Source organism: Acomys russatus, chromosome 22 (assembly GCF_903995435.1).
Source record: "Acomys russatus chromosome 22, mAcoRus1.1, whole genome shotgun sequence".
NCBI classification, from domain to species: Eukaryota; Metazoa; Chordata; class Mammalia; order Rodentia; family Muridae; genus Acomys; species Acomys russatus.
The window spans coordinates 54,780,974-54,803,074 of NC_067158.1; the positions used below are offsets into that span (position 1 = coordinate 54,780,974).

Below are 22,101 nucleotides of genomic sequence, written 5' to 3' on the forward strand. Positions count from 1 at the left end.
CAAACACATGAGTGTCCCGTGGCCCCTCCTACTCACACCACCCCAGGGCCACCCCTTATTTCCCTTAAATGACCGGCTTGTCTCTTTATTTGCTTTACTGCCCTTTCAGAAACAGAGGCAGAGCATTCTAGAACTAGCAAAGAAGCATGACGCATGCTATCCAACGTTCCACAGACATTTCTCACACAAACCAGCTTGATTTCCATGTACCTGAAACCCAGCAGCCCAACTCCTCTTGTGAATAATTACTTCCCCTGTGCAATAAAGCAGGGAGAAAAGTGTAAATCTACCAAAACTAAGGTAAGGCAAGCAAATCTCTTTAAGAGTCCTTAAAAGTGATAAATTAAAAAAACACATTGGGGGGAAAAAGTAAGGAAAGAGAATAAAGTTGTTATTGTAGCTTCCAGCAACATCCCCATCATCTGTTTTTACCAAGGCCACTTCCCCCCAAGCTCTGAATTAAATAATCTGATCATTAAATCTGTGAAAACCACAAGGGATGTGCCTGGCTCATTAAAAACTGCACGCATGTGTGAGCCTCGATAACGAGGAACAACATCTATTTTGGTTTTTAAGGACAGAAGTGCTTCCTGCCCGCTGCTCAGTGCAGAGATGCTTCTAGCAGCCTACAGCCTGGGACAGATGCCCCGGGAGTGGGTCTGTCTTGACGACAACAGGAGTCCTCCCAGAACCTCAACCTTGACTTACCAACAAGGACCACAAGGTGTTCAAAGCGGTGTCTTTAAGGTGCTGTCAGCTCTCAATCAGAAGCTAGGTCATAGGTCAGGCTGCTTTATAGCCACTCAGACACTGCACGACTCAAAGCATTTAAAATTGGAACCGGCTGCCCTCTCGTTTTACAACAGATGAGTAAGGTCAAAGAATCCTTGATACAACTTAATTACATTCAGCACTGCAGGAAATTCATCACTCTTTTTATTTTAGAACAACGTAGTGATGATAACGGGCCTAGAATTTGCCAGGGTCTTTTTTTTTTTTTTAATTCAAATTTTGTTTTTTTATAATTTCCTATGTGAGTACTAAATTTACATCATTTCTACCCTTTCCTCTCCCTGCCCCAATTCTTTTTTTAAAATTTAATTAAATTAATTTATTCAGATTACAACCCAATTGTTATCCCGTCACTTGTATCCTCTCGTCCCTCCCTCCCTCCCGCTTTCACCCTATTCCCCTCCCCTAGGTCTAGGACCGAGGGGACCTCCTCCCCACTATATGGTCACAGGCTGTCAAGTCTCATCTTGGTCCTGCTCCAACTCTTTACATATCTCCCCACTCCAGCTTGAATCCATGACCTCTTCTTCAATTATTAGTTTTACACACACACTCGTGTGGTCTTCTGCTGAGTCCACTTACTGTTGCTCATGTGTTGCTCAGGCTGATGAGGAAGGTTGAATGAGAGAAGATATTTGGTCCTGATTGTGGAATTGTGTTTAGACCTCCAGTGATGCAAGCCTATGGCACTACCACATTCTGAATGAACGCTGCCGTAGTATTGGGGAAGCATTCCCCAGCATTCTTCCATTGAGTCTATAGAGGTGTTTTTTCATGGGAGTTCAGTGCTTGCAGAGCATGGACTATAGAGACAGTAGTCCTCAGAAAACAGTATTTCTTCTAGATTAGATACAACCCAAGTCATCTTATGGAGAAAACTCAGCAAGACTGATGCTGAGATGGTGTTTGTACAACCCTAAGGTGAAGGAACCACAGTCTATAATGTTGGAAAATTACACCTGTGGCATTACTCTTACAGCTTTGGACCAGACTTGAAGTGTTAACCAACATTGCCCATCATATACACCAACCTCACAGGATGCTCCAGTTAGTTCATTCTGAAAGTAGAAGAACAATCTCTGAATAAACCTGAGAAGAGGAAGAGCCACAAGAATCCTTCTTCAGTGGGCCGGACAGCCACGTCCCCAAGAAACCTTAACCCTCAAAAGCTGATTGGCCTGTGACTTCAGCTGCATGTGGCAGATTATAATCATGTGTGCATTTCCAGTCCATCGTAAATGACATAAAGTGAGGGGCCGGAAATAAAACCAGAAGGTGCCAAAGAACGGAAGATGAAAGTAGTGGAAATAATTTAGAAGACACAGAAAACAAATAGGCCTCTAATGAGTGACTCTTCAAAGCCAGGACAGAGAAATGTAAATGTCTCCCACCAGAGCCATCAAAAAGCCGGGAACAGGATCTTTTAACTTTCAGGGTACAGCTGCACTAGAAATGTGGCTATGAGAACAGGGCAGGGGTCAGGGGTTGGCTGTGGAAACTGGAGCATCGCTGGCAAAGCAGGCCGCCATGTTTACTGTCATGAGGGCAATGGACTGACCCTCTGAACTGTACGCCATCCCTGATCAAATGTTTTCCTTTGTAAGAGTTGCTGTGGTCATGGTGCCTCTTCACACAATAGAAACCCTAGTTAACATATCTCCCTAGGCATGAAGCTGGCTACCCTCTCTACCCTCAGTTGAAAAATACATGTTCGCTCTTGGCATAGGACCCCAAGAAGGTATAGACTAAAGGACCAGGAACAATGGAGGGTAATAGCGCCACATAGAGTGAGGGGGCACACTCTTAAGCTCCCAGAGCACTGGCAGGAGAGGAGATGAGAGGAGTTCCCTGAAGAAACATGACAAAGGCCCAAAGTATTCAAGCTAGGGGCAAAGGCTCCTGAAAGCCATTCCATGACAGTGCCACCAATTACGAAGCCTCGCCATAGGACTGTCACATACAGAAAAGTGATGGGACAGAACCAGCAGGCAAGTGTAGAGGAGCAGAAGTGAGATTCAAGTACTTAGGAAGGAAGCAGAGTCCACCTCAGAAGCAAAGCTCAAAGATACACATCATCAACCATCTATAAACAACGAAAACCACAACCAACTCCAGTGGCCAAAGAGATGATCTGGCCATCTGATGTCCTCTTCTGACTTCCATGAGCACCTGAGTGTGCACATACACAGAGGTATACACATAAATAAAAATGAAAATAAAGTTAAATGTTTGGGTTTTTTTTAAGTCACATACAAGAAAAAGGTAAGGAACAGCACCTCACAGTACAATACACACATACACACAGAGAGAGAGAGAGGGAGGGAGTGAGGGGGGGGGGAGAGAGAGGGGGGGGGAGAGAGAAGAAAATGGCAGAAGCCCTCCAAATTTTTCAGGGACAGTGATTCCTACTTTTTATCCAACATCAAATGAAAGGGAGGAATAAATTATATTTTCACATGTTCTAGACCGAAGAAAATCACACCAGTCACACTTTCTGAAGAAGCCGCTGGGCAATGTGCCTTCCCAAAGGGTCACAGTATAGAGATGGTACCCAATGAGCACGTCAGTCAAGAATTCCCACATGAGGGTGAAGGAAAATTGCAGGCCAACCACAGAGCAAAATGCCTCAAGGGTAAACAGTCTAGAAGGAGCCCAAAAGCTGAGGACGCCAGGAAAATGTCACATAAAATGACTCACAGAAACCTGTAGGACGGGCCACTATGTGACCTTACTTGAGAAACTGACAATAAATAAACTGGGTAGAAAAAAAAAAAAAAACCCAGAAATTAGTAGGATACACAGGAAATAAATAAATAAAAAGCCATAATACAGCACAGAGCCAACCCGAGAAAGTATATAACTACCTTGAAGAATAAAGGGCAGGTGGTAAGGGAGAAAGAATAAAAAGATCTAAACCTTTAATACCAAACCTTCCTTGAGAGGAAGTCAACGTTTATTGTGCAAACCAGTGTCTTGGCTTCTCTTCCTATTGCTGCGATAAGATACCCTGACAAAAAGGGTTTATTTTAGTTCATAGTTCAAGTATATCGCAGCAGGGAGGTCAAGGCAGCAAGGGCTTGAAGAAGCTGATCACATCTCACCCGTAACCAGGAAACGGCACATGATCAATGGATACTGCTGCTCTGTTCTACCTCAGCATCAGCATCACGATCACCTTCATAAGCATGCAGGAGGACCACCTCACGGGGTAGTCTAGATCCTATGCGGACGGCAATTAACTCCAACCATCACAAACCGTAAACAAGCAAGAGAAACTCCAACATAAACATAGTGGTCTGTTAATAACCGAAAAAGAACTAGAGGAATTAAACAGCTATAACTACCCAGATGATGGTGTAAATGAATACGGCAGGGATGGACAAGCAGTATGGCTGCGATTTAAAAATCAAATTTTAGAGCTGGAAGATGAGCCAGCGGGTCAAAGGTTCGCGGTTTAAGTAGGAGAACCAGAGTGCAGATCTCCAGCCAGGCACAGCAGCGAGCATCTGTAACTGTGGTAGCATAGCAGCAGGCATCTGTAACCATGGTAGCACAGCAGCGAGCATCTGTAACTGTGGCAGCATAGCAGCGTGCATCTGGAACCGCGGTGGCACAGCAGCGAGCATCTGGAACCACGGTGGCACAGCACTGAGCATCTGTAACTGCGGTGGCACAGCAGCGAGCATCTGGAACCACGGTGGCACAGCAGTGAGCATCTGTAACTGCAGTGGCACAGCAGCGAGCATCTGGAACCACGGTGGCACAGCACTGAGCATCTGTAACTGCGGTGGCACAGCAGCGAGCATCTGGAACCGCGGTGGCACAGCAGCGAGCATCTGGAACTGCGGCGTTGAGGAGGAAGGGTTGGATGGGGGACAGGAAGCTAGCTGTGGCTTGGGAGCCTGCAGCCTAGATGATAAACTGGAAGCTACAGGTTCAAGGAGACCCCCAGTCTCAAGGGAAATAAAGCAGAGAGAAAAAGTAGACACCTTAATATTCTCTGCTGGCTTCTGTGCCTTCAGTGACACACACACACACACACACACACACACACACACACACATATACCCACACACACATGTAAAACACATACACACACACATCTATTTTTTTTAAACTGGAAATAAATCAATGAAATGCACAAAACCACCCAAGTACAAAACACAAACTGACGGGGAAGTTCATTGTCTGGTTACAAAGAAACAAATAAATCCTAGTTAGCTCCTTCTGGTCAATCAAGCTGCTAAATCAATTTTATTTATTTCACTTTATTACTTTGGGAAACACGGTAAAAAGTCAAGGATAACTGGTCTTCACAGTTGCAGTTTTTGTCAGTTAGCACCAAGGCAAGAGCAAAAGGATCCCTTGGATACCAGTGCACTCTGGAGAATTGGGTTGCCTAGCAAGACAGTTCACAGTGGGTAAGGCCACTTGCCACCAAATCTGACAACCTCAGTTCAGCCTCCAAAACCTATTTAGTGAGAAGAGATTTAATTCCTACAAGTGGTCTCTGACCTGCACACATGTACCATTGTCTGTGTGCAGCCACACCAACAAAAATCAATCAATGTAATTTTTAAAAGTCAGCCATCTTTGTTGTCACGAGTTCATCCACTATAGTTCCAGTTGGGTGAACAGTCCAGCCACTGCCTGTCTCCTTTTCTACCAAGCCCCGCTACAGCTTCTTGCAGTGGACCAGATCTGACGGGCAAAGGAGAGAGAATGTACATTTGAGCCCCATTCCCATATTTAGGAAATTCTTGCTAAGAAACTTACTTTTCAACATAAAAGCAAAAATGGCCAGATACTCATCTTCCCAGAGTCCTTTGCAACAAAGGCATGAGCACATGACTCTCTGCCTACACCAACCCAGGAATTTAGAGTCACAGGTATGAGGAGGCTGTCTGAAGCAGCAGGGATACAACATGACACGAGCAACAGCAACACCTGGTGCTCAGAGGCAGCAAGAGCTGAGGGACATGGCTGTCCCTGGCTGTCTGGTCTGTGTGGGGGTGTCACTATAAACACCAATGCGTAGTATTCGGCAATGGCAACCCTACAGAGAACTAACACTAGTGTATGGATTTGGCTATAAGTTGGTCTTCTAACCCAGAGCCCACCTGGGATCATTAATACATTTCCTCTCTTCTTCAAGCCCTTAGGCAGTCTCCATCACTTGTATGTGAGAGGTCTGACTACTGTACTGCCTAGAAGACACAGGAACAGAGTGGTAGTGGTCTTCTGAAGGAAAGGATGAAACGTGTGTGGTTCTTAACATTCTAGAGCAGAAAAGAGGACCAAGGGGGAAGATCATGTTTAAAACAGATGAAGCTATGTTTCTGGAATGCTGTAAGTAAAGGGCGTTTTTTTTTTTCATTAGCTCTATTGACTGTACAAGAAGCACCCTGAATCGCACCTAATGGGAGTAGTGCTGCTAGCCAGAGAGTCACACTCAAGAATCCTACTGTGAGGGCAGAGGAACAGTGGGTGAGGAAGCACAGTTTTCTTTGCGTTTCTGCTTAGGCTCAGTCTTCTTTGAAAAGAGGCTGTTTGGAACCAGTGGTCAAGAACTACACATGACAATGAAAATGCAAACCAAGCCATCCAGAGATCTACACTCAGCTGTGAACCATCAACACCACTGAAAAGCTGCATCCATCAGCGCAGTGCACGTGGCATCTTCGCTTCCAAGGGCGAGGATGCTGAAGGCAGGCAGCTTATCGGAACATGTCTTAGGTTAACCAGGCACATTTTGCAGACCAAGCTAGAAGTGCAGATAGACATCTCAGAACAAACTGTTGATGTGACTGAAAGGACTTCATAAAAGAGTCAAACACCATAATAACACTAATAGAGACGAGAACACAGGGAAAGAAAACAACTCATTGTGGTAATCACTTGTCTCTGGAAACTGAGGAAGCCTTTTGTGGCAAAGAAGAGCTAATTTTTGTTGGTTGCAAAGGCAACATACTCTATAAAGACAGTTTGAAGATAAATGAAAAACTCAGTGAACACATCCAAATTTCTTTACTGGGGTGTTTTCCTAAAGACTTGCCAAGAGATCACTCCCCCAGTTCCAGCTGAAAATCATCCTGGGGGTGAGGGGACAAATCCTACTTTAAATGCCATCAGCTGCCAGGCCATCTTCACTATATATTCCTTGTGAGAAACTGTAAAATTGTAAAATACAAGATGCTTGTTCGCTTGTCCAGCCTTGCTCGCCTCTCCCAGTTCTCGTTAATGCTAACTTCAAAAGTTCCAACCTAGTTCCCAGAATAGTTACATGTAAGTTTCCATATATCAGATGTCCCCAACGGCTTTCCGTAACCGCTCTAGAGAACCACACCCAAGCCCCCACAAAGAGCTTCCCAATACCAGATGTCCTAATGTCCATATGTTCTAACTTGATAAGCAACCCCACCTGCTTTGTGGTTTTAGCCTTTAAAAACTAGCCTGTAACAGCTACTCGGGGTCCTTCACCTCCCGAGTGCTGAAGGACCCTGACACATCAACAATTGGGACTTCTGATGTGTCAGTAATAAACTTTACCTATACCTCCAGCCTGTGTGACTTGAGTGGTCTCTCGCGGCGACCCCCTTCCTGAATTGGACTCCAGGGTCCAACACTTGCGCTGTGAGTCCTTTTAGAATACCTAACAGCCATTAGACACTTTCATTCTGTAGTTAACCAAATGTGTTAATGTTGTGTTTGAATAGTTTGTGTGTGTGCATGTATGTATGGGCATGTATGTGGAGACTATCAGTCAATGCCAGGTGTCTTCCTAGACCACTAATTTGCTGAGGCAAGGCCTCTCAATGGAGCACACTGATTGGTGCAGTGGCTGGCTAGCTTCCGGAATGGTCCGGACTCCTCTGATTACAGACACTGGCTGCTACAGCTAGCTTGCATGGGTATTAAGGGACTCCATACTAAGGCCATTGCGCTAGCACAGCAGTTACTTTACCAACTGAGCTATTGCCCGAGCTCCCCTGCGTGTTTTTAAATTTTCATGTTTTTAAGTTAGTAATATGCTTCATCACCTCGCACCTTTGCGCCCTCCCACAGAGGCAGTTGTCTCTCCCCCCTGTGTTGTACCATCCCACCTCCTCAGAACCCCTCCTTCCCCACTTACAGTCCCCATTTTAGCTTCATGTCCAGCAGCCACAATCACACCATTATATGTAAAAGTTACAAGCAAAGATTCCCATGTGATAGAGGGCAGCAGGTGTCTTTCTGAGTCTGGATAACCTCATTTAATATAATCCTTTCTAGAGCCGTCCATTTTCCTGTGAAGTTTCACCATTTCAGCTTTCTCTGTGGCTTAATAAAATTCCGGGATGTATATGTCCCATCACTCATCTGCTGGTGGGAGTCTGCAGTCATTCTGCTTCCTGGTTAGCATGAACACAGCACGCTCAGACACCCCACCCTCTCTGGGAGAGGAGGGACAGGACGTTGAGTATATGCCCAGGGGTGGGCGCAGCTCTACTTCTAATGTTTTTCCCTTTGAGGGATCTCCATGTTGAGCACTGCAGCCATCGCACCGCACCGATTTCCTTCCCTCCATCCTCACCAGCACACGCTGCTTCACTCAGTCTTGTTCTCTGATGACAGCTATTCTGACTGGGGTGAGAGAGAATACCGAAGTCATTTTGAATTAGCATGTCCACTTTCAAATTTATCCTGCCAACAGCATCACCCTCATTATCTTTTATAAACCATGCATACAGATGCGTATGCACATAAGTATGTATACATGAAGATTAAACCCAGGACAGTGTGTGCGCGCGCGTGTGTGCGCGCGCGTGTGTGCGCGCGCGTGTATGTGCGCGCGCGTGTGTGTGTGTGTGTGTTAGGTAAGCACTCTATCACCGAATCACACCTCAAGACTCTCTATAAATATCAATGCAAATCAGTCTCAACAGCATAGGAGGCCAAGTTCAATAGTACATAAAAAAGGTTATACACCGTGACCATGATAGATTAATTTCTAGAATGCAAGGATAGCTCAGCATATGCATTATCAATTAATATATGATATATATTATCATATATCATATATATATTATCAATTAATATATGATATACTAGTACTATGCCATAAATTAACAGAAAAAACAAAACCATCAATCATCTTGACCGATGCAGAAAAGGCACTGACAAATCCAACTCCTTTTCATGATAGAAATACTCAAGGCACTTGGCACGGAAGGGAAACTACTTCAGCATAATGGAAACATAGAGGAGAAGCTCGCAGTTCACGTCACACCTGATGACACGGACAAGAGGCACTCCTCCAAGGCTCAGGAAGACAATAGCAACATCATCCTAGGTGTGTCTTTCAACACCGGAAAAACAATTAAAACATCCAACTCAAGTTGTATTCTTAGCTCTGTTTGCAAATGACACTATTTTACATGTAGAATATCTTGAACATTTACACACACACACACTCCTGTCCAAAAAGGTAGGAGGAATGAATTCAACAAAATTGCAGGGTATAAAATAAATGTACATGCAAAAATCAGTTTTATTTCTATATAAAACAACAAATAATATTTTTCTAAGAGGGAAGCCTGAACTCTAAAAACTATTACTACATGGTCAAAAGGAATTAAGGAAGAGCCGAAGAATGGAAAGGCACCCTATGCTCACAGATTAGAAGACTTAATATTAATTACATGTCAGTACTACTCAAATGAAGTGTGAATTCAATGTAATTCCTATTCAAATCCCTAGTGCTTCTTGTAGAAGCTGAACTCTACGGATTAGAAGGCAGCCCCTAGGGGACAGGTGAGTGCAGGACCTAAAAGTAAATGTAAAATACCAAAATGAAAATGCTAATCAAAAGCATACGCTTAACCCAATACAAAAATCTCGTACTGCAAAGTTATAAAAGAAGATCTGTTATTATTTCATGTGTACAGTGTCTGCCTGTATGCATGTCTGTGCACAACATTCATGAAGTGCTCACAGACGACACTAGAAGAAGGTGTCGGTTCCGCTGGAACTAGAGTCACAGATGGTGGCAAACCACCGTGTAAGTGCTGAGAATTGAACCCCGGTCCTCTGGAAAAGCAGCCAGTGCTTGTACAACCACTGTACCATCTCTCTAACCCTTATACTGCAATTTTGATTCAAGCACTACCTAAACACAAAAGCTCACAGCCATGTATGTGAGCTGTAAGTCCAATTCAACCTTATTCACTAGCAGGAAAAACCCCAACATACAGTCTGTTAAAGCTCGTGGAGTTACTGCATAGTTCACTGAGTGAGATATTGATACAAACCCCAACAACTTAAAATAACATTTAGGAGAAAATTTTTAATTTAAATATTTTCCTTCCAGTCATTTTTTTTTAATCTGACTAAACCTTTGTTCTAAAAAAATTATTTTTTAAAAAATGTTATATTTTGAAATGCATCTGCATTAAATCATCACTGGTATGGAAACACTAAAATTAAATCAAAACCGGCAATCAGGGTTTCTAGGAGTGGGTCTAACTCCCTACACACAACACCGCCCCCCTCCCGCCCCCCGATAACCTTTAGATGCCCTTTCTTGATGGCTCCGCCATCAACCAGCTGCAATTACAGTTTTCTTTTAAACAATTGATTCTCTCACATCGGACTCTTTTAGCTCTGCGCATTTTCCTTTTTTTTTTTTTCTACTTGTTAAATGATATCAGACACTAGTCTGATGCCACTGTGCTGACAATACATTCACATTAAGCTAACTGTCTGTACGCCATCAAGATTTTAAGATATAAAGTACTCCAGGGGCTTTATCAGCAAGGCACTTTTTAACATATCGTCGAAAGCAGATTCAGAAATTACACCAGAAGAGCAAGTGCAGCTAGGACTGCACCAGAGAAATGGCCTGCACGGTCAGGCAGCACGCTGAGAAACCACACAGCACCCTTCAAACCTGGGAAACCACCATAAAGAGTGTGCTGTGCATTTGGGGGGCTGAGGGGCTCCTGCAGAGGCAGAAGACCAGAAGAGCCGCTCTAGAAACTGCAGTCTCTCTGCGGGACCGAAAGCCAATGGCGTTTCCCAGTGACCAGCTGACCACCGCCCCACCTGCCCCCCTGGGCAGAGACGTGATTTGTAAAGGTGCAGTCTGCCATCGAATGCCATGTGCTGCCGCCTGTGTTAATCTGCTCGTGTGTTTGCCCCACCCTCAGCTCCTCCCCTGCCCAGCCTAACCGTGTCTCCTAGTGTGTTGAGTTTTCTTTCTTTCCTCTTACTTCCTTATTTTCCTGTCCATCTGAGCCACCAAAACTATTCCTCAGGGGCCAGCTATATACCAGGCAGTAGGCTCAGTTACCACAATAAAGTGGGGAAGCTCAGAACACTTCTTGCTGGCTCGCTGTCCAGAGTATTTGTCTGCCAGACATTTTACATCTCTGAGACAAGTGTCACTCTGATCTCCACAGAGGAGCTGAACCCACAGTGAGGACATGGTTTCCCCATTTATTTTATGACCTGACTCAAAAGAATGAGAAACGAAAGCTGTTGTTAAGGACGTGATCTTTCCACATAGCGTTCTAAATTCTCTGAACCGAGATAATGTGGCCTTCGTGGGCTGTCCTGAGACTTCCTGCCCCGCAGACCTCGGCGAGGGGCTGACTGTAAAGTCTTACCAGGGAATTGTCAGTACACTGCAGAGCATCTGGCACTAAACACCCACTCACTAAATATCCACTGAGTAAATGACAGATGAGGGGCTTCTGGCTAATCAGGGTTTTTTTTTTAAATTAATCCCAATTCCTCAAGGTCCTTACCCCCTTATATTGGACCTTTAAAAGCATCTCATTTGGGTAGAAGTGCTGGGACCAAAGTTTGAAATCCCTGCATGCAGGCACAGCATACATGTGGGTACACAGACACACACACAGACACACACACACACACATAAGAACGCATTCACACACACATAAGCGCACATACATGCACACACACACACAAGAACGCATTTACACACGCACACACACACACACACACACACACACACACACAAAGGCAACCCCATTATAAAAACAGCTAGAGAACAGTCAACATCCCAAATCAAATCCCCCAGACACTTAATAGCAATGTGACATTGAGCACGATTCCTAACTACATTTTATGGACTACTTTTCTTATCAATAAACAAGGTAACAGTTTGCAATGCTCTGCGGTACTTGTGAGATTTGAAAACAAGTTATATAAAGAGCCACACAGGAAACCTTGCTGAATGAAATCATCTGCCATTCTATTCTGCAGCTCCAGACCAAAATGTAACTATCAAAATCTAATTTGCCAAAGCAGAGTTCATTCAAGCAACAGATACGCATCAGGCGCTGACAATACCACTGGAGTCGGCTTGCTGCTCAGCATCAAAGGAATAGTTTAATATCTGCCTGTAAGTGCAGGAAAGCAACAATCAGTTCTCACAGCTAGGAGGGAAGTGTACAATCCAATCTAATTTTCTCATCAAAGCATTAAAGGATTACCAGACACAGCACACGGGAGCTTTTCTGCATGACCCTCACAATGGAGGAAGGCAACCTGAAAACGGTTTTCATGGTCTACAAGTGTTGACGGTTCTTCCTTTTCTTTGCTTCTGTGTTTATGTGTGTGTGCGTGTGTGTGCGTGCGTGTGTGTGTGTGTGTGTGTGTGTGTGTGTGTGTGTGTGTGTGTGTGTTGAAACATTGAGCATCTTCCTCTACCACTCCCTGCCAAGTTTTTTGAGACAGGGTCTCTCATGCCTCTGGAGCTCACTGATTGGCTGGCTGGACTGGCCAATGAGCTCAGGGCTCCTCCTGTCTCCATTCTCCCAGTGCTCAGATCACAGGCCTGCATCACCACACCAGTTTTACGTGAGTGCTAGGCAGTCTCAACTTGCTTTGTTCACGATCAATGATGCGTAAGACAAGGTTGTGTTGTTGTTGTTGTTTTCATTTAAAAGAAGAGCAAAATTAAGCTGCCACAGACCGTAAGAGTAAGATCTGGTCTACATGGTGAGCCCATCCAGTGCTGTTGGTTTGTCCAATGATCTATCATAGAGGAAAAAAAATTATCAAATTGGAAAAAAATATATCATGGTGTCTGTGCAAACTGAAATTTATGGAAGAAAATGAAATCTGGCACTGGCCACTGCTTGGTTGATTTTGTGGTGGGGATACAGCCATGTTCCCTGAGCCCCACTCAGCCATTGCTTCTCCCCTTTGGGTCCTCAGCGACCCATGGGAGTAAGAAGCTCCTGGCCTTCTATTTCCTGAACACCTGAGCTCAGAAAGCTATATGAAGCTGTTTTCCTTCCCCCTTCCCAGGACAGCAGCACAGACAAGCTAGAGCTCTCCCAGAGGCCACTTTCCAGTTTCGGCTCACGGCTGCTCCCTTGGTAGATAAAGGAAACCCTAGTTTTCCAAAGCCCTGAGCAACGCAGCATTTTCCATCCTCATAAAAAAACCTATCACTTTTCTGCTTTCCTAGGGCATCAGAGCACAAAGCAGAGTCCTAAACATGACCTTGTGGTGTGTTGTGCTGGGACAGGCACAGCACCTACAAAACAATGCAAATTAAGGCTTGGTGCGCTGAGGGAGAGAGAGACACCCTGGTATCTAACAGGTTTAGCTATAGTATAGTGCTTAGGGTAGCAAAGCAATGACCTAGACCGTTATGAGAAACAGGCCACAGAAGGTGCTAAAAGAAACAGGCGCAGTACACGGCAGCCAGTGACACACTTCTGATCACATACTTAGTCCTGAGAGCCTCCGGGCGAGAATGTGTCTGGTTACTGTAAACACTGTAGAGACTCTGGAATATAAACCCTATTCTAAGTAAACTAGCATCTCCCACAATCATGCTTCTTTCTGAAGGCCAGGGCAGGTTTCAAGCAAACAAGAGGCTGAGCTCCAACTGTTTCCCTTTCACTGAAGACGATGCCGGAGCTAATGTTCACCAGCATGGGCACTGTTTGTAGCCTCATGGGAAATATAGACAAGGTGCAGCACACACATTGTTCTAGTAACATAAAAATAGAAATATACGTATTAAAAGGATGACACAACAATTTTGCTTTCAGTTCTTTCAAAGAGCCCATGGCAACTTTTTGAACATGTCTCCGTCTGTCACCAGGGCAGGCGCTTTCTCAAATAATTAAATACTGAAACCAAGAAGACCTTTTTTTTTTTCCTGCTTCGGGCTTGCTATTCTTTTTTGTTTCTTTGACTAGAGGCTGCTCTGCCTAGTCCAGGCTGGACCTCACTCCCTGACCTCGTGACTCAGTCATTATGCTCAGGTAGACAAGGAAGGCTTTACAAACAGATCTATGGGGCAGCAAGATGGCTTAGCGGATAAAGGGGCCTGCCTTCAAGTCTGACACCTGCGTCAGATCCCTGAGGCACCCACCCCGGAAGGAGAAAAACAGCTCTCAGACGTTGTCCTCTGACCTCCCATGGTGCATGCATTTCCCAGCCCTGATCCACCCCATACACAACAATAAAAAGTAATTTTAAAAACCCTTCAAGGGGCTGGAGAAATGGCTCAGTGGTTAAGAGCACCGCCTGCTCTTCCGGAGGCCCTGAGTTCAGTTCCCAGCAACCACATGGTGGCTCACAACCATCTATAATGAGATCTGGTACCTTCTTCTGCAGATAAAAGCACTCATATACAATAAATAAATCTTTTTTAAAAAACCCTTCAAAAATAAAACACAATAATAACAAATGCCAAATACAAAGGAAGGGTTTTTGTTGGTGATGGTTTGGTTTGGTTTTTCAAGACACGGTTTCTCTGTGTAGGCCTGGCTGTCCTAGAACTCACTCTGCAGACTAGGCTGGCCTGGAACTAGTTCCAACTGCCTCCGCTTCCTGGTTCCTGGAATGAAAGGCATGCGTCATCCTGCCCATCCACCCTCACCCCACAGCTAGATGGTGTTTTTTTAAGTGTGAGATTTGTTTGGGTTTTTTAATTTCCTCCAAAAGAAGCCAGTCGCACACTTAATTATCTCTTATAGCTTTCGAAATAGTTTAAAGAAGATGCTGATGACGTTAATAAATTTCAAAATGAAGAGCTCCCCTCTCCCACCCAGCCCCCCATCCCACCCTGCTCACTCCATGTTAGCTAGCCACTCTGTAAGTAGTGTGGGGAGCTCACTTCATGAGAAGAACTTTTCTGGATGCAGCCTCCTTTGCGGTTGTGACTTTGGTTGGCTGACTTTGTTTTTAATCTAAGAGTAAGTGGGAACACACTGCCTGCCACGCATGCGCATGCCCCACTATGGCTCTGGTAAGACAAGGGGTGTTTTTAGCTTGCCACTGTAGGCCAAAGTCCTCAGAAGCCTCTACAAGATGGAAATAAAACTTTCACAACAACACTGCGATGCGTCCCCAAAGGGGAGTGTTTTGGAATAGGGAAGGAAAATTATTTCACAAGAGACTGTATTGGCTTTTAAAGAAATGCAAAGTTCGTTGGGAGATGGTTTTCTGGGACCACTGTCTTCTAACAAAAACACCACGGCAAAGGCCTGGGTCCTAAAACACAGAAGATTAATCCTTTGTCTTCTCATTCACTTCCGGCAGCCCGATCGGTGCCTTCCAACACAGCCGTCTTTCAATTATTCTTCCATGATGGAATATAAATACAACACAAAGGGTTTCCTTTAAAATAAATATGTAATTATAAGACAATACTCAGCTAAGTAAATTCCTATAGTTTTGTATTTCCACCAATAATATTATTTCACGACTGCAAATGTTTCATTAAAATAATTTTTAAAAAACGGGTTTGGTGAAATTTTTCAAAGTTCTTTTTTCTGATGGATTTGTATTTAGAAATTTGAAAAGAATTAGAATTAGAAATTACATCCATGTATATGTATAGGATGTGTGTGTGTACACTGACATATTTTAATACAAATATTTAAATACGCCTCATAATTTTAAGTCTTACATTATTAACATTATTTAAAACAATACACAATTTAATAATGATTAAATTTATAGTAAATGTAATAAAGTCTATGAGTTTGATGTTACTATTTTAAGATTTCTTTTTCAGCCAGGCGTGGTGGTGCACGCCTTTAATCCCAGCAGCTAGGAGGCAGAGGCAGGTGGAGCACTGTGAGTTCAAGGCCAGCCTGGTCTACAAAGTGAGTCCGGACCAGCCAGAGCTGCATAGAGAAACCCTGTCTTGAAAAACAAAAACAAAAACAAAAGATGTCTTTTTCATTTATGTGTGTGTTCTGTGTGCCAGTACCTGCAGAAGCCAGAGGGGAAGCTGAAACCTCTGAAATGACAGTCGCCTGTGAGCCAAAGCATCCATGCAGGTATGGGCCAGCAAAACGGCTCAGCTAGTAAAAGCTGGTGCCGGGCAAACCTGAGGCTATGAGTTCAATCCCTGGGTCACATCGTTAATGACCAAAGATTGCTCTCTGATCTCTACACATGTGTAGCAGCACACACATGCCTGCCCTCACACACATGCCTGCTGCATGTATGTGTGTGCATACATGTCTATAAAACATAACAGAAATGAAACAATGCAGGAAGTCTGGATCCTTATCACTTGACGGTTTCTTTTAAAAAGTCTTTGTAATGCCAAGTGCGGTGACGTATGCCTTCGTTCCCAGACTCAGAGAAGCAGGGCCTGGTCTACAAAGTGAGCTCCAGGACAGCCAAGGCTACACAGAGAGATCCTGTTTCAAAAAGAGCCCTCCTCCCCACAAAAAGGGCTCCTGAGACCTTTATAAACTAAAAATCCATAAAAAGTAAAGCAAACGATATTTACTATGAATAAAAACAGAAGAGCCTGAAATCTTTCTGAGAGAAGTGTCATAGAATCTTAAAATGCAAGTTAAAAATGGCTTTGCTTTTCCTAGATCCCTGGTACAAAACTCAAAAGGCAAGCTCTCCCTTCCCACAAAGTCTGTTCATTAGGGCTGGAGAGATGGCTCAGCGGTTAAGGGCACTGACTACTCTTCCAGAGGTCAAGAGTTCAATTCCCAGCAACCACATAGTGGCTCACAACCATCTATCTATAATGTGATCTGATACATACTGTTTACATAATAAATAAATCTTTAAAAAAATATGTTCTTTAAAAAAAAAAAGTCTGTTCATTAATAGAAATCACCCAAGGAGGCCGGGCAGCAGAAATATATCTAGAAACTGGGTAGAGGCAAAAATTTTAAATTCAAAGTCAGATTAGAAATTACAAATCAGAATGCCCCGATGCTTTCAGAGTGTCTCTGCATAATTAGAAACTCGATTTCATCAGGATTCCTAAGTGATGAGCTGTGCAGGCTGAGTCTGTTCACAGTACACTAACAAGGCTTTTAAAGTCTAGGTGGCACTTGATCTGTCATCTTATTAGCGTCCCTTAAGCAGGAACTCTTAAGGCTTCTTGGCAGCCGACGGTGTTAAGATTTATCGTCTTGGGGATCTGCGCGTCTAACCATACTGTGCCTGGGATAGCAGAGGCCTTCTGAAGCCACACCTGATGACCAGCTCCCTTCCAACGTGAGCACCTCAGGAACACAGACGGTTGCAAACAGCAGTGAACGGTAACAACCTAAAGAAAGTGGTGAAAGAGCTTCTAAACGCTCTTCCGATGCACACGTTTAAGCACGTTTCACTTCCATAGGTGTGAAAATGACAGTCTTGAATGTTTCCTTTGAAATCAGAAAACACACACACACACACACACAAAAAAAAAAAAATCTGCGTGACTAGTAACCTCACTTAGAGCCAGCGACATATCTCAGTGGGTGAGGGTGCTGAGCACCAAGGCCTGATGGCTGAGGTCATTTCCCAGGGTGCACAGCACTGGGAAAAGAAAAACAACCTCCACCAAGTTGTCCTCTGACTCCAAGTGTCTGCCACACATGGCACATTTGCACACATATGCAGACGCGCAATAAACAAATGTAAAATATTCACACTTACTTAGCACATAAGTTATCTCCCCCATCCCTCCACAACGGCAGGAGGGGATATGTAGGTACTAATTCATTAGTGCCACAAACAGAGTAGATAAGACAGAAGATACTAGTAACCTACGACACCCAAAGCCTGTGACCTTTGCAGGCTACTCCCACTAGGACCACGTATTCGATGAAGCCAGAGGCATAATAAACGCATGTATGAGCAAGCCACAAGACCCTGAGACATCAGGGAATCAGAAAGAGACAGGAAGCACCATGACAGGAAGTGGCAGCAACCAAAACAGCAGCCAACTCCACAAATACCAACATAAGCGTCGCTTTTATTACTGGCACCGTCATCGCCAGCATGTATCTACTGTCGATCCTTATGGCAGATCGTCCTCTACCTGTTTTTAGCACAGCCATTCTTGGGGACCGCACGTGCCCGTTGTGCCCTGGACGCTGTGTCCCACCATGTGGTGCGCTGGTTCCTGCGGCAGCACTTCTGGATGTTTCTAAAGAACTCCCTAGCACAGCCTGTGTGTGCAGCTTCACTGTTAGAAGCGCTAGGTCCTCATGAGACTGCACCCAGCCGGAAGGGCACCCAGAACGTGCACCGTTCAAGCCTCAGGCACCTACCAGCCACCTAAATTTGCCAGCTGTGTTGGGCCACACCCATCCATACCCGCTGTCCCAACGTATAACTTCAGATAGCTCGCTGTCCCCCAATTTATAACAATCCACAAGTCGCAGCACCTAAAGGCACGAGCTCACTACAAATGGCAAGCGACACAGCACGGCAAGAACACACGCTTACTGCGTTATTTATTTCTTACTTGCTTGAAACAGTCACGTAATTTCCTAAGCACCGTACCCGGACTCCATAAGCCCTATGGGGTGCGCATGGTATGTGGTTTTTAGAGCCATGTACAATAGATGTGAGCAATGCCAGCCACATACGTGAATACGTGCGACCTATCCAGAGAGATTAAATTTTGATGGATGTCTTTTGTCATTATACTTAAGAGAACATCACGGTACTATAATAACATTTTTTAAAGGATTTCAATTCCCAGTGTTCATAGGTACGAGGAACACTTAAGGGTTGGTTATGTGATAACCTCACTTATGAGAAATCTCCAAATAATGTTAAGATAGATGGGGTGTCAGTGTACTATTTTGAACAGACCAATATAACAACGGCATTACAGACTCTAGCTGACAGGAGTGTTCCACTGTAACTGCCAGAAAGAAAGACCAAAAAGGATAAGTCTTCATTCCTTAACAATCGATACCTAAGTTTTCAAAACACATATAAAAGAATATGTACAAAGAAGTATACATTTTAAGTAATTTTAAAGAACTATTTTAAACAAGTTAATAAATGTAAATACACATTAAAAAATAGATGAAGTTTTTTAAAATATGTGAAAAAAATGCTTACTAAGATGGGAAAATATCTTAAGGAAAAGCAAGCAACAAAAAAACACACTCACAAAATGTCCCCGTGTTACCTATAAGTATTTATGCCTAGAAAAAAAAAATGAGAAGGAAAAAAAAACCACACATTTGAAAACCTGCTGGCTTCAGATACCAGAATTAGAACAAGGTGACTTTTATTTTCTTCAAATTTGGGGGAAATCTCCTTTGACACCAATCTTAATGTCACCTGTGAGACTAGCCAAGGAGCACAGAGAGCTTCCTTGTCATCCAAAGTCAAGTAAGGAGCCCAGCAGGGAGGCCACATCTTTCCAAGCATTTTGCTTCCCAGTCAAAGTCAAACACAGTCCCAGCAGGGGTGTGTAAAGTATATAAAACCACCACAGAGGCCAAAACACAATCTGCTTTTACTGGCCACAACAGTCGGGGAGTTAGTAAAGTGCAGATGAAAGAGTCTTTCTCAGTTTGGATATTACTATTTACTATACCCAAGCTGCCCGAGTGCCCGAGATTTGGTCCTGAATAAAGGCATTGTGTTCTGGATAGAGTGCCTTCAAATACGATCAGGATCAGACAAAGGCAAGGCCGGATGGAGGCCCACCTAACTTGGGGAGCTTAAAGCAGAAAGCAAAGTTTAGTCTGGCTATATTGAAATTTTCTCAACAACAACAACAACAATTTTTAAACATTTTTGAAACAGTCTCACTTTGAAGTCAAGTCCCTCCAGATTTCATTTCTCAAATTCAGGGATGATAGGATGTGCCACCACGCTCGGCTAATTCCAAGATGATCCATGTGCACCGAACAGTGGCCTTTCACTCATGACTGTGCTAACTGGATCCCACACCATAACCTCATATGAGCACTGGGTATTGAAGATACAGTGAAGTCAAGGGTCAACTCGGGGCCATCTGCCACGCCTGCAGTGAGTTCACTTACCTGTGCTCACAGCGACTCTTCATGCTTAAGAAAGTGCCGAGGATTGAAAACTAGTAAATACACCTTGCCCGGAGGCTTGGGGAATTCCCTCAAGTAAGAAGAAGAACTTAAGCGTGGGGAGGGGGGCATGGGGGGGGGAGCACAATGGACAGGAGAAGCCATTGCACGCAGGAACTCACAGTGACTATGGCTGCGTGCACAGATCAAGTCAGTCAAAACCCCAGCACAGACGCGGCAGGCTCACAAAGCCTCTCCTGTAGCCGAGAAGCTGCTGGAGGAAGGGGGAGGTCATTTTTCTTTGGCACTGTAGCCACTGGTTAAGTTGCCCATGCTCCAGAAGATAAGCCACCACCTACACTCACTGCAAGCGAGCGACCCTGATTAAACTTGGATGGGCCATGGACGAAAAAAGACAGGAAAGTAAAGGGGGCATTTGGGAAGGAGAGTGGGTCTAGAGGGAGCTAAAGGAAGAAAACTAGGAGACGATATAATAAAATGCACACACAAATCTGCCAAAGAGTACATTTTAAAAATATTTTATAAAGCTACTGACTATGTTTGGGGGTCTTACAAACTTACCAAGGCATTTTTAGCAGGTCCATAAGTAATTAAAAGTCATGTCCTTGCTATGCAAAGTATACAGCTGGTAGCCCAAGATGCTAGCATAGACAAAAAACAAAGCAAAACCCTATACTTTAGACTTACTCTTGTTTTTTTAAAGTATTTTCAAGGGTTCCCCTCTCAAATTATTGGCTCCGTATTCAGTTTACATTAAAAAAAAAAAAAAAAAAAAACTTCATGTTTAGTTTATGCTAAAAAACAGAAGAGGTAAAGCACATGTTTTGATTATGCTATTATTACTTTTTAAAAAGAAATTTTTGGGAAGTTTGGGTTCCAGAAAAATCAGTCTGTCCAAGGTGGGTTCCCTCAGAGACTTTATCACAACAAATGCATGCTGATTGCTTTGGCAAACAATTTTGAAGTTCCCCGGCTTTTGTATTTCAAAAGTTACTGCCTAGAATACTGCACGTGTGCATCTGTGATGACTAATAATCCAATGCTATCATCAGAAAGCCCATCCACAGATTCAACCTCGCCATGAGTATTCGAAACCAAAGCTCTCCCTCTTCATTGTTAAAGAAGAGGCACTGAAGTCCGCACCATCCACCTGGGCCTGACACTGACTGAAGATCAGAATCCTTGGTGTGGACGGAAACCAGACGCCCCACGCGGCCGTAAGTATCAGCGTGAGGGGTGCTCAGAGGAGAGCACCGTGCTGTCGCTGCTGCATACAAAAAATGGTGACGAATGACTGCTAATCCGTCTGGAAAACAAGAAGAAAGTATTTCCGCGGCTCCCTAGTCATATCCTGGCAGAATTCCAAGGTGCTTCCCCTGGTCTCTGGCACTAGCTCGCTCTCCTTTAGCCATCCTCCTGCCACTTCTGGTCCCAAGGCTCAAGCCTCTGCTCCGGGTGGCCTGGTGGCCTTCTCCTTCATCCTTTCCCAGCAGATCCTAATTCCCAGTGCCACAGTGGTAAATGGCCTCACCAGGGGTGAGGAAAACGACCTAAACAAATGATTAATGGCCTTGTTCTGGCTTACATGAATTGATTTAAAATAATAAAAAAAAATCCAACCACCCAGATCTTGATTTAAACATTTTAGCTCACTGGGGAGGGGGGAGGGGGAGGAGGAAGGGGGGGCGGGGCAATAGCTGGGTCCAACTCAGGAATAAGAAATGCAGGAAATCAGTCTAGAATTTCTCACTATGCCAGATAGAGAAGGATGCTCCAACAGCGTGCAGGTGTGGCTAAAGGAAGTTGGAGCTGGCTGGATGGAGCGCCCACTGGCCCAATGTAGGACAGTTTGAACATTGTAAAAGAGTAATTTTGGACCAGCAAGATGGTTCAAGACATAAAGGCACTGACAACCTGAGTTTGAGCCCCAGAATCCACATAAGGGTAGAAGGAAGAGCAATGACTCCTTAAATTTGTTCTCTGCCCTACACACACACAC

At 44.2% G+C, this 22,101-nt stretch overlaps 1 protein-coding gene across 7 annotated transcripts in view; it reads right to left on the minus strand.

The window, feature by feature from the left end:
- The window catches only part of Apbb2 (amyloid beta precursor protein binding family B member 2), a 315,732-nt gene that overhangs the window by 190,751 nt on the left and 102,880 nt on the right, over positions 1-22,101 (minus strand). The window contains exon 1 of one of the 7 annotated variants that reach the window (XM_051165206.1): positions 3,894-3,917. The exons of the other annotated variants lie outside the window; for them this stretch is intronic. The gene's annotated coding sequence lies outside the window, so the exon portion shown is untranslated. Of the gene's footprint in view, positions 1-3,893; positions 3,918-22,101 lie in introns of those variants that run through there. 7 annotated transcript variants of the gene reach the window in all.